Source organism: Pinus tabuliformis, chromosome 1_1 (assembly GCF_031772625.1).
Source record: "Pinus tabuliformis cultivar Carrire ecotype Pingquan chromosome 1_1, CPIR1, whole genome shotgun sequence".
NCBI lineage: Eukaryota > Viridiplantae > Streptophyta > Pinopsida > Pinales > Pinaceae > Pinus > Pinus tabuliformis.
In genome coordinates, this window is record NC_142297.1 from 801,010,317 (window position 1) to 801,023,127 (window position 12,811).

The following is a 12,811-nucleotide window of genomic DNA, read 5'->3' on the forward strand; positions in this document are numbered from 1 at the left end:
CAACGAGTGTTTCTGCTTAAAATTCGAGTAAACCTATAAAGAGATAAATTGAAAATACGAGTTGAAAAAATGGTTTTTATTTTTGCCCTCTAAAATTTGATGATATCATCTAATCTTATTTTATTATTTCCACTATTATTTTATAATTTCCTTAGGAGGCCCATTTTAGACTTCAAAACTCCCCTAATGAATGGATCTTTCATAATTATAATACAAGAAGACAATAACACATTTTATCCACATACTATCTTGAAATGGAGGTAAAGAAAGTAGAAATAACCTTAAGCCTCAATCCAAAGCACTCACTTCCTTTTGGTGTATTGCAACAAAGTTTTGAGCCCATTGTAGATTCCAATGTGGAGTTTGTCTGAATCAACAACCTTATTAATAAAAAATCTATTTCCATTATCAAGAAATGAGCACCCAACTGTTCCAAGCTTATCTGTGTAAACATTTGTAGTTTCTACAACTCCTCCCACAACTTGTTATCTGCTCAGGAAGTTAGGTCACACATAGCTTTGATGGGAAATTCCAGTTTCTAGATATTATATGTAGAATTCAATGAGCAAAAGCAGTGACCAGCTTGTTTGTTTCTTTTTTTTAGATATAAGTTACAATGATGATAAAGAAGTTTTCGTTGTTAAAAAAAGGCTTCGTAACCTCAAAATCTCTACACCTTCTTGCTTTCAAGTTGATATGCTTTACAAAACCATATACGAGAAAAAACAAGGGATTCCTACATAATAATTAATACACGTAAGCACTTGTCCATGAAGCCATTGCATGGAATAATCTACTCTATCATGTGAATAAGAACCGTGAGGGTATATGACAATCAAACATCGACTTGCACATTTTTTTAGGAGTATCACCACTGCAATTTTTAGTAGAAACATCACCTACTGTATCATGTGAATAAGAATTGTGAGGGTATATGACAAAAAAACATGTATTACATGTTTTTAGGAGTATCACCACTGCAATTTCTTGTAACATCGTCATTGCAATGTTATTTTAACTAGTAAAAGTCCACATTATTATTACCAGTTTGTATCATGTGAATAAGAACTATGAGGGTATATGACAAACAAACATTGGATTACACCTTTTAAAGAGTATCACCACTGCAATTTCGTGTAACATCATCATTGCAATGATATTTTAACTAGTAAAAGTCAACTTTATTATTACCAGTTTAGATCTATCTAACACCAGATTTATCATGTGCCGAGAGGGATCAAAACGCTTGAGGTGGTAACCTTATTTTTGGAGTGTAGAACTTGAGGAAAGATTTGCACCTCGAGGGATTTGATCCCTCTAGGTACATGATAGATCCGGTGTTAGATGGATCTAGGTTGGTTCCAGTTGAGCGTCACATTTTTAGATCATCATTATTATGTATATGTTTGAGATTAACTTCAAAATTCACATTATATTTTCTTTGCTTGGCATGGCCATATCATTCTCTTCTTTAATTTAGTTTGTGTTGCTTGCCTTGAATGGTTTGTACATCTGTTTTTGGATATTTTGAGTGGTTGGTGTGTTTACATGTTTGGATTTGGATGGTAGTGTTTTTAAATGTTACAATTGTTGTGCTATATTTTTATGTGTATGTCATTGTCTATTAATAACTAGTTGGTGACAAAGAAGAGAGACAATATTTTCAATAGTTTGCAGGAGTATTTATACTACATATCCATTTCATTTAATTTTAGGCATCACAACTTCTTACAAATAATTAATTCTTAATAGTGTCCCTCTAGGTATTACTAAATATACCTTGATGGGTAGTTCTGATAATTTATTATGTCGAGATTACTCTTGAAATAATTTGTTTCATTGCTAATGTTTGAAATAATTTATTTCGTTCAAGAATATTTTGATGATTTTTTTTATCTATAGTTTATTTTGCAAAGTCAAAAAATAATGTATTTATGATTTTTTTTAATGAGTGGGGAGATTTATAAAATCTTTACATCCAAACAATTATCATATCTCTTTCCAGAATATTTTGATTTGTATTGAAATTTTATAAATATACCTTTTCCTCTTATAAATATTTTGAATACATTGTTGTAAGCAATTATCTATTAGTAATTTTGAATATATGTAATTGTCTATTAGCAATTATTTGGCAATGAAGAAGGGAGATGATCTTGTCAATGATTAGTTTTCACCTTGCATGAGGATTGATTCTACACATATATTTCATTTTAATTCTAGGTCAATTAATTCTTAATAGTGTCCCTCTAGGTATTAGTAAATATATCTTGAAAGATAATTTTTTTAATAACCTATATCCTCAAGATTAACATCTAATGTATCTAATGCAAGCAATCAAATAAGATTATAAAACAACATCTACACTGAAATAAATTCATCCAGTGCAAGAAAACAAATGAGATTAGAAATAAATATCTATAATGAAAACAATGCATCTTGTGCAGACAATCAAATAGGACTAAAAATCCACATCTACACTAAAATGAATACATCTACATTGAAATCAATGGATGTAGTGCAAACAATCAAATATGATTAGAAGTCATCATCTGCACCGAAATAAATGCATCTAGTGCAAGAAATCTCCTTCCCTCTCTCCCCCCTCCATCTAATTTTGAAAAATATTTTTAATAATTTACAGCCTCAAGATTAACAACATCTAATCCATCTAATGCAAGCAATAAAATAGGATTAGAAATCAATTTATCTAATGTAAGAAATCAAATAAGCCTAGAAATCAACAACTACACTAGAATCCATGCATCTAGTGCAAGAAATCAAATATAATTAGAAATCGACATCTATGCCAAAATTAGTGCATCTAGTGAAATCAATAAAATAGTATTAGAAAACACCATCTACACTGAAATCAATGCATCTAGAGAAAGAAATCAAGTAGGATTAGAAATCAACGTTTACGTTGAAAATAAATGCATCTAGTGCAAGCAATCAAATAGGATTAGAAATCATCATCTACACCGAAATCAATGCATCTAGTGCAAACAATCAAATAGGTTTAGAAATCACCATCTATACTAAAATTATTGCATCTAACGCAAGAAATATTCTTCCCTCTCTCCCCCCTCCACATATATCAATATCTCCTTCTTTGTCTCTCTATCTAACCCCCCCAAACACACACACACACTCTCTCCATATCTATTTACCTCTCGCTTCCTCTATCTCTCTCTTCTTCCCTCACTTCACCTCCCATATATATCTCTATATCCCTTTTCCTCTCCTTTGTCTCTCTATATCACCACCAAAACATACACATTCTTTCTCCATATCTATCTATCTTTCCTTCCCTCTTCATATCCCTCTCCCTCTCTCCCCCCCTTCTTTCCCTCTCCCCCCCTTCTACCTCTCTTCCCTCCTTCTCTCCTCTCTCCCTCTCCCTCTCCCTTATCACTGCCCCTCTCTCCACATTTCTATCTTTATGTCTTTCTTCTTACCTCCATCTCTCTACCCCTCCCTCTCTCCTTCTCTCTCTCACATCCTCTCTCTCTTCCTTCCTCTCCCTCCCTTTCTTTCCCACCTCCCTCTGTCTCTCTCTCTCTCTCCCTCTTCCTTCCACCTCTCCTGTGCCTTTCTATCTTATCCCAAAACATACATACTCTCTCTTCATCTCTCCCTTGTCACTCTCACTCTCTCTCTCTCTCCACTTTTATCTCTCTATGTATTTCTTCTTAATTCCCCCTCTCCCCCCCTCCAACTCCATCTCTCTGTCCCTCCCTCTCAAGTCCTCTCTTTGGTCCTTCCCATCTCTCCCTTTCTCTCCTACCTCCTCCTCTCTCCCCCCTCCATCTTTGTGTCTCCCTCTCTCTTACCCTTCTCTCCCTCTCTCACTCCTCTCTTTCTCTCTCTCTTCATTACTCCTCTCCCCTCTCCTTCATTCTATCTCCATCTCTCCCTTGTCACTCCCTCTATCTCTCCACCTCTATCACTCTATGTCTTTGTTCTTCCCTCCATATATATCTAGAGTTAATTATATATCATGATATATTAATATATATTATAATATAACAAAATGAATATTATATTAAATTTAATATTTTATTAATCCAAAGTTATTAAATTTAATAATATATTAATATTAATATTTTAATATCAATATTATATTTAATGATGTTTTTTACATAACATGATAACAAAATGTATAACAAAACTACATCAAATTAATATATATAGTTTTTCCTTTTAAAGAATCATTTTACAAATATTTGATTAAAAGAAGTATTAAAAGATTTTGGAGCAGGTTTTTTTGTGTTGAATTAACCTTTTTTTCTTTTGATTAAGAAATGGTATTGGCTTGAGTAAAGAGTAAAGTTGTTTAAAATTTTATCTAATTTGAAACTTTTATGTGGTAATTTTTTTTGTTAAAGGTAAATTCACGTATATGATAAAAGAGCTATTCGACACATTAGCCATTTAAAATTCAAGTGAATGTTTTGGATGACATTAGAGAAAATTATTTTTCTTATTTTTTGAGGACTTGACATACTTACACATCAGGGTCATACTGAGATGTATAATATGTCCCTCTAAGCAAACATCACCATCCAATTAAATAAATTTATAAAAAAATATGTTTTCTATATTAATAAAGTTTCCTTATTTGAAAATATATAAAGTAGGCTAACATCAACTTTATTACTAAGGTTTTCTTATTTGAAAATCTACCAGTGTAGATCATCTTAATCGCGAATCTATAAAGTTAGGTAAAAGTCAACTTTTTTACTAAGGTTTTCTTATTTGAAAATATATCAGCATAGATCATCTTAAGCACGAATCTAACATGAGTAGAGAGAGATCAAATTTCTTCGAATGCAAATTTATTTTAGAGTGCAAAAAACAATGTGTAATTTTTAATTGTTTAAATTGTATTTTAAAATGCTATAGAGATTACATAACATATGTATTGAGTCATTTTATCTGCACACATTAAAATAGTTTTTTTTGTTATTAATATATTTTTAAGTATACGTCAATATTAATTCATATTAAAATATTTTTTTCATAACCCACAATGGATATTTTATTCTATACAACATTAAAATATTTTTGTATTTAGAGAATATTTTATTTTTATTTTAAGAGGTACATGTGTCAACTCCAAGTTGTGCAGTTACACATCCCCTTGGCACTGGGTTGTAGAATGAGCCTCTTATTCTATACAACATTAAAATATTTTTGTATTTAGAGAATATTTTATTTTTATTTTAAGAGGGACACGTGTACTCCAAGTTGAGGATTTACACATCCCCTTTACATCCCCTTAGCACTGGGTTGTAGAATGAGCCTCTTGGCTCAATAACGTTATCCTATTTCATATTTGAAGTTGTTTTTATTTTTATTTTTTTAAATAATATTGTATTTTAAAAATAAAAATAAAAATATGAACGCTAAAAAATAAAAAATCATAAACAATACAACTCAATTTTAAAGAAAAATTATATTTATATTTTGTGAATTAAGAATATTATTAAGTACATATTAGGCATTAATTTAGTACTCTAATTCATTATGGGAGAGATGTTGTCTCGTGACAAAATTATTAATATATATATATATAATATATATATATATATATATATATATAGAGAAAGATCCTATTTCTTGGATATATGCTTTCTACTTCCCAATATGAGGGAGACATGCATTTAAAAATATACTAATAACAAAAAAAACATTTTAATGTGGAAAAAGTGAGCCATAAATAGAATATTTCAATGAGAGTTCCTATCATTAACAATTTTACTCGTGTATTACTCAAAATCAATGAGACCTGAATTATTTTGATACTCAACAAGACACATGCCCTCACATACATACACAAAGCCATCATAGATCCATCTTAAACCTAGATCTATCAAGTGCCCATATGAATCAATGTTCTACAAATGAAAACCATTTCTCCTAAAAAAAGATTTGCACATCTAGAGATTTCAATCAATATTCTACAGATGAAAACATTATTCAAATTTTGCACAAAAAAAGATTTGCACATCTAGAGATTTGATCCTTTGATCACTTGAAAAATTCAGGTTTAACATTGTTACACAACATTTTGTCATTGTCCCTGTGCTCCTTGTTCCTTGATCCTGGAGGACCTCTATAGTGAACCCCACATGCTTGGCATTCATGAAGGAACTCCCATTATGTCCCTCTTCATGAGAAGATCATTTCCCTTTTGCACCATTTCCCCTAAAACTTCTATTTTTCCCAGTTTACAAGGTCGGAACTAATGACCTTTGTCTCCCCCGCACCGATGTGCAGAGATTAGCACTATTTCCCACCTCGATCGGTGCAATTGAGCTATGTTCCAGTCACGCCGGTCCTGTTATGGAAAGTTTTTTAAATTAGAGCTGAAGCTTCCAACTTTGGAAGCTCCGTAACAGAAGTCTGGTAAATGATTTGGTTGGATGGAATTGAGGATGATAGTGCAGGCTCCTTTCCCCTATAATGATGGAACTACCTCATGGGATAAGTTCTTCTCCCATGAGAAGAGGATCCATCTCCCATCCATATTTCCTATATAAACCTCCCTTCTTCCCAAGCACAAAATAGTCACAGTGTGAATGTTATACTCACAGTTAGAGTGTTGGCTGAGTGTGAGTAAATTCATTCTCTCCCTTTCCTGAATGCTTGGTCTATGTCTATTTGCACCCTTATGCTAAGATTGTGCTTAGAGGTTATTCATTTGACTTGGAGAAGGAGTGCTTGGAGAGTTTATGACTTGGACTTGGATTACCACTCAAGGAGAGCCTTTCAACATCAAGGCTTTGGTTGTAAGCTTCCCTTTATTTTCTAATAATATACAACTGTTTGTTCATCTTCCCAAAATGTATATGTTCATGTATCATTTAGCTTGACATTCCTTGATAAGTTTAGTAGGATGTTATTAGATTTTATATTTTTTTTGGCATGCTTTGTTGTCTTGATCACTTGTGAATGTGCATAAACACTGAGAGAAGCAAGAACAATCTCGTGACATAAGCATCTCAGGGTCCTCAACAAAGGAAATTAGAATAGCATCAGAACAAGGTAGGCCATCTCCTTCGTTCTTATTTTGAATTGTAACTTAGGAAGATGTCTAGTTGATTGTCACTTCAATTTATAGATCCACTCATTGGGCTAGTGGGATCTCTCTATCTGCAGAGAGTTTTAAGCTTGTCAACATTAGTCCTAAATCCTTGGTTGGACAAATGCTCTAGATCCCTTGGTAGGTTGAGTTAATAGTATTAGAGACTTGGTTGGACAAACACTATGGATCCCTATATCAATTGTGTGTTGAGTTACTATTCAGGGAGCCTTGGTTGGAATAAATTCTTTGGAGCCCTGGACTGCTTTAGTATAGACCAATCTGATGATGGTTTTGTGATTTCCATCCATAAGTTGGAATCATTGTTGATGGGTTGAGGCTATTTGGCCTTTAGAAGCCCTAGATGGTTTTGATTGATGTGTTTTATCAGATCCCACATTCATGCTTGGAATCTGGCACAGGGATCACTAGATGAAGAGATATTTGGCTCAACCATGTCTATGGTTAGGTGGTTCATGGAAGTCTCGAACCTGGTTGGACTTTACATCATATATGATGTCATTTATCCTAGTTAATTTCATGAGTATTATACATGTTTATATGTGGATTATATGGTTGTTTCTTCCTTCGTATTTATGTTGCTATTATGTTGATTATGTACATGTATTATGACAGTGGCTATGTATGGCTCTCATCATGTTTTTACTTGTAAATTAATGAACAATGTATCTATGGCCTAATGGATGAGACTGCAACTAATGTGTTGAGGCATCAATGCCTTTTAGTGATTCTCATATGAGTACGAGACCTCTATGCTCAGGTATTTTGTTTAAACCTGTAGATTACATATTTGTGATATGTTTGAAGAATTTCTTGTAATGGCTAGTAGGGGTCCAGTCATGTCCTTGTTCAATTACTTGCATTTGTATCATTATTTTGTTGTTATCTTTCATTTCTAAACCTGTCATTGAGTTTTGGCCAGTGACATGGGCTCTGGGCCTGAAAAAGTGGCACAAATCTCGGAGTCATAGGAATAATTCTAAGGAGAAAACTCCCCAGATCCATGCATACCCATGTTGCAGGAGCATCTAGAGCCTCCTAGACACATGATTGTCCATAACAAGGGAGTGTATAAGGGTTTAATGGTCTAAAAACTCAGTTGATCTCGAGAGTTGGTTACCTAAGTGGTTGGGATCACTCCTAGGAATTTTTTTGTTGATGTGGAAGGCCTATGTAATGTGTTATGTTGGTTCCACTTCCTTAACTGACACATAGGGAGTTGAATCATATCATAGTAACTTCTCTTCACATGTTTACCCCTGTTGGCCGGTTACTTAGGTAGATGTGGGAGGAGGCTAATATAGAGTGGTATTAGAGAGGGTTTCGCTCTCTTTGGGTGGTGTCTGGTTTCCATTCTTTTTGGGTAATATCTGATACTATAGAGTGGTATCAGAGCATGGTTCACCCCTCAGACTGGATGGGTTGTGTGTTGGTCATGCATTCTTGACAGTTTCATATGTGTTTCTTTTGTTTTGAGACCATGTTCTTGTTGCATTTGTATGTTATGGGTTATGGTTGCAGTGAGGTCACCATGGGAAGTTAGTGGTGTTATTGTGCAGTGTGTGATCATGAGTGTTTGGTTGATTATGCATTGTTATGCACGTTAGTATTCACATGTGGTCAAGTGTACAGTGATGTCATTTTTGTTGTCATGCATTAGGGCATGATATGTGTAGTTGATATGGTCATACATTGATGAATGGACTCTATTTAGAATGATGGTTATATGACTATATACTTATGTGTTATATTATAGATGCTCTCATTTTTATGTTATACATGTATTACACTGATTTTTTTATCCTTTATATGAGTTATCCTCCCCAAATTATGCTAAGGTACGTTGGTTTTTTGTGATTTGGTTTAGCTTACATGATATACCTTGTAGGAAGAATATCAAAGATGACTAGCAAGATGGTAGACTACAGTTCCCAAGGCTCTCCCTATGGATGAGAAAGGTGTTGTTGGGCATTCTTCTAATTTGGAAGACACACTGAGAATATTAAAGGAATAAATAAGGAGTTGTAAGGAAAACAATGACAAAATCATATAGGAACATGAGAAACAAGTAGAGCTAAATGCAGTGATAGTTTAGAGTTTGTAAGAATTGTAGCGATAGGGGACCACTTCAGATCAGCCATGAGTAGGAGGATAGGACTAATGGGGCATGTGGAAGAAAGTATCGTGGTGAGTACAAGTCAGATAGAGATGACATGATCAGAGATGGCAGGTCCTTGGATAGTCCGGATAGGGGAGGCGATGGATGTGGGCTCTATTCTAGTTTTGGTTCTGACATGCATGATGATTGGCCTCGTTATCACCCTTACAGGAGGAGTGACCGAGGATGTTTTCTAGATGAGTTTAAGAAAGCGAAGCCATCTACATTTGATGGAGAGATGAAGAAGTCACAAGATGTAGAAGCATGGCTGCCTGGCTCAGGAAGTTCTTCAGGTTGTATGATTATTCAAAGAACATGAAAGCCAGAATAGTTACATTCAGTCTCAAAGGTAAAGCAGATATTGGGTCGGAATATGTGAAGAATGTTAGAGGTATTCATGAGGAGGACTTGACTTGGAATGAGTTCGAGAAACTATTCAAGAAAAGTACCTATCAAAGAGATACTTTGAAGATGAGGAAAAATAATTCTATGAACTAAAGATGGGATCGGTGACAAATGCAGAGTACACTAGTAGGTTCCTAAAGCTACCGAGGTACATTCCTTACCTCAAGGAGGAGAAGGCCAAGATTCAGATATTCACTAGTGGATTACCAATTGCATTCAAATATAGGATTGAGTTTGATGAGCCTAGATCATTAGAGGAGGCCATTCGACAGCTATTTAGCATTATTATCAGAAATCAAATCACAGATCTAAGACTAAGATGGACTGGAAAGGTAATGCAAAGAACAAAGGAAAATGGGACAAGAAGCGAGCAATACCTCAAGCTAAAGATAATAAAGAGAATGCAACATCGTCTAAGAAGTTCAATTCATCTGACAGAGGATATGGACTTCGATCTGAGGAGAAGGATAAGAAGCCCATGCGGTGTTGGACTTGTGGAGGAGAGAATCATAGGAGAGATTGTCCGTGATATCAGGGTGTGATATCACATATCTACAGTGCTCAGGTGGCACAGGCAGTGATAGATGTTGGGCAAAGTATTCCTAGGATCTATGCAGAACTAGATAACAGAAAGGCATACCATGAGGCGTCTATTATCAAGATGGATGGTAACCTTTGTGATCAAGTTATTTCCATTTTGATTGACCCTGAATCTAATTATAGTTATGGTAATCCTGACCTAGTGGATAAGTGTGTTTTGAATAAAGAAGTGCATGTAGAGTCTTGGTTAGTGTAGTTGACTACAGGTATAAAGAAGTGGGTTCATCATTGGGTAAGATCTTGTACATTTGATTTGAATGGTATACCCACCTCAGCACATTTGAATGTATTATCATTTGGATCATACAGTATGTTGTTGGGAATGGATTGGTTGTAACTTCATAGAACCAAGGTGGATTGTTACAACAAAGCCATTGAATTATTGGGTGACAATGGGGAACAAAGGGTCTTGTGGGGTAAGAAGAAAGAAACATTAGTTAGAATGGTGAGAACTATGCAAGCCAAGCATAGTTGTAGGAAAGGGTGTGTGTTATTTGTAGTGCACATTTCTAATGACAAAGGTAGGGAAGTTTAGGATGCAGATGTTTTGAGTAGCTACCCAGTTCTACAGTAGTTTCAGGATGTATTTCCTATAGATATTCAAAGTTGCCACCTCAGATCAAAGTAGAATTTTCTATTTAGTTGGTTCTAGGGGAAGCTTCGACATCAAAGGTGACTTACAAGATGATTACGCCTGAGTTCGTAGAGTTGAAGCTACAGTTGAAGGAAATGTTGGACAAGCAATACATTAGGCCAAGTGTATAACCGTGGGGCACATGAGTATTTTTTGTGAAGAAGAAGGATGGCAAAGTCTTTAGAAAGGAAAAATGGCATTTTGGCACATTTATTTATAAAAATAATGGAAATTAGGGGAAAAGGGAGGTTAAAGGTCACAGGTTTCATATGTAAGGAAAAAAATGAAGGAAAATAATGGAAAATGAAGAAAATAGAGGCCTCATTAATAAAAAGGCTTATGAGTATCAATTCAGTTTTGGAGCTCTCTCATTATTCTCTCTCTCTCTCATAATCTTGGAAACTTAGAGTTTTCTTGAAGAACTCTTTGAGGATCATGGCATACTTGGAGTTTTGGAGCAAGAAGGGAAAGGAAGAGCAGGAAAGCGCAAGAGGACATTGGGATTAGTATCTACAATGGGTTTTTCTTGTAGGCACTGAGTTGCATGTATGTTTTCCTCACTAGTTTTGGCATGCGTGGAATATGCATGTGGTTTATTGGTTATTATTTTTCATTGGCATGGAGGTTTGCCTAGATTGACGATGGATTTTCCTAGCCCTTCCATTTCCTAGATAGTCATAATGTTGTGGGTTCATTTCTTTGTTTTTTGTTTGGTTCTCATGTTTCCTTTAGCTGGGGTTAAGTAACTAGTTCCTAGAGCCTTGGTTGGACAAACTCTCTCGAGCCATGTAACACCTTTGGTTGAGTTACTAGTCCTAGACCCTTGGTTGGAAAAATTCTCTAGAGCTCTTGGTGGGTTGAGTTACTAGTCCTAGAGTCTTGGTTGACAAACGCTCTGTAGCCCTATATCATTTGTGGGTTTAGTTACTAGGCCTTGAGCCTTGGTTGGAACAAACACTCTGGAGCCCTGGAAGGCTTGGGTAGAGACCAATTTGGTGATGGTTTTATGATGTTTGACCATGAGGTGGAATCACTGTTGATGGGTTGAGCTAGTTTGGCCTCTGGAAACACTAGATAGTTTTGAATTGATGTGTTTTATGAGATCCCATATTCATGTTTGGAATATGGCATGGGGGTGACTAGTTGAAGAGAGATTTAGCTTAGCCATGTATATGGTAGGGTGGTTTGTGGAATTCCCAAACCTGGTTGGCCTTTGCATCATTAATATGAGGTTATTTCTCCTTGTTAATTTATGAGTATTATATTGGTTTATATGTGGATTATATGGTTGTTGCTTCCTTGGTATCTTTGCTACTATTATGCTAGTTATGAACATGTATTATGACAGTGTCTATGTATGTCTCTCGTCTAGTTTTTACTTGTAAATGAATGAACAATATATCTTTGGCCTAATGGATGAAATTGCATCTAATGTATTGAAGCATCAATTCTTCTTAGAGATTCTCATATGTGTATGAGACCCCTATGCTCAGATTTTTTGTTTAAACCTGTAGATTACATATTTGTGATATGTTTGATGAAATTATTGTCATCGATAGTAAGGGTCTAGTTAAGTCCTTGTTCAGGTAATTTCATTTGTATAATTATTCTATTGTTATCTTTCATTTATGAACCTGTTATTGAGTTCTTAGCAATGACCTGAGCTCTTGTCCTAAAAACGTGCCACAAATCCTAGAGTTGCGGGAACATGTCTAAGGAGAAATGTCCCCAGACATATGTATACCCATGTTGTGGGAGATTCTGGAGCCTTCTAGATGCATTCGTGTCCATATCAAGGGATCATTTGGGGGTTTAATGCTCTAAAAACTCAGTTGATCTCAAGGGTTGGTTACCTAAGTGGTTGGGATGACTCCTAGGAGTCACGTTGCTAATGTGGAAGGTTTGC